At 35.2% G+C, this 722-nt stretch overlaps 1 non-coding gene across 1 annotated transcript; it reads right to left on the reverse strand.

The window, feature by feature from the left end:
- Positions 1-253: 253 nt before the first annotated feature.
- Positions 254-325, reverse strand: LOC142098734 (small nucleolar RNA SNORD50). The gene has a single exon (XR_012678409.1). It is a non-coding gene; the product is annotated as a small nucleolar RNA SNORD50 (small nucleolar RNA).
- Between the last annotated feature and the right edge of the window lie 397 nt (positions 326-722).

A 722-nucleotide genomic window follows, 5' to 3' on the forward strand; every position in this document is an offset into this window, starting at 1 on the left:
ATCAGTGGACTTAAACAGCAGTACCACTGGACTTATACGGCAGGATCAGTGCCTTGCTTGAAGTCTCCTAGGTAACGCAAATAATCTGTACAAATATGCACACAGGGGCATGGCCAGTAAAATATGGAACACATACTTTATGGATAAACAATATCACTACACTTCATGCCGAGAAGCTAACCAAATAGTTTTCTCCATACAAGATACTCCCAACTATTCACTGAAATACCTAGCTTTTATCACCACGTAAATGAACTCAGCAGTCAGATCTATAATAAAGTGTGTCATCACATAAGTCAGGTTCGGGATAGACTCATCACAGTTTAGGTAAATTTAACATGTCCAAACAGATCATTGTGTATCTGTAGTTCTGTCTTGTTTTTAATGTGATTTTTGTGTTTATTAAGCCATGAATTGAACATGACAAATGTATATGTGCGAATGAGCCCTAAAATCACATATAAAAAGATTACAGATCTGTGTTTAAAGCTTCCCTACAATCTTACATTACAAGAGCAGTGTTATGGTTAGGATTTGGATTTCACAAATGCTTTCCTTTTAGTAAAATTACCTCCTTTAAATGTAGTGCTAAAATGACATTGCTTTTATAACCTGTTTGTGTAAAATGTTGTTTTAAGAAAATAAAAAAGGGTTTCTAACCTTCTCGTTGCTTCACATTTATATCATTTGTTTGGTCATTGAACCATCCTGGAATCTCCACC

The sequence above is a fragment of the Mixophyes fleayi genome, chromosome 7, assembly GCF_038048845.1.
Source record: "Mixophyes fleayi isolate aMixFle1 chromosome 7, aMixFle1.hap1, whole genome shotgun sequence".
NCBI classification, from domain to species: Eukaryota; Metazoa; Chordata; class Amphibia; order Anura; family Limnodynastidae; genus Mixophyes; species Mixophyes fleayi.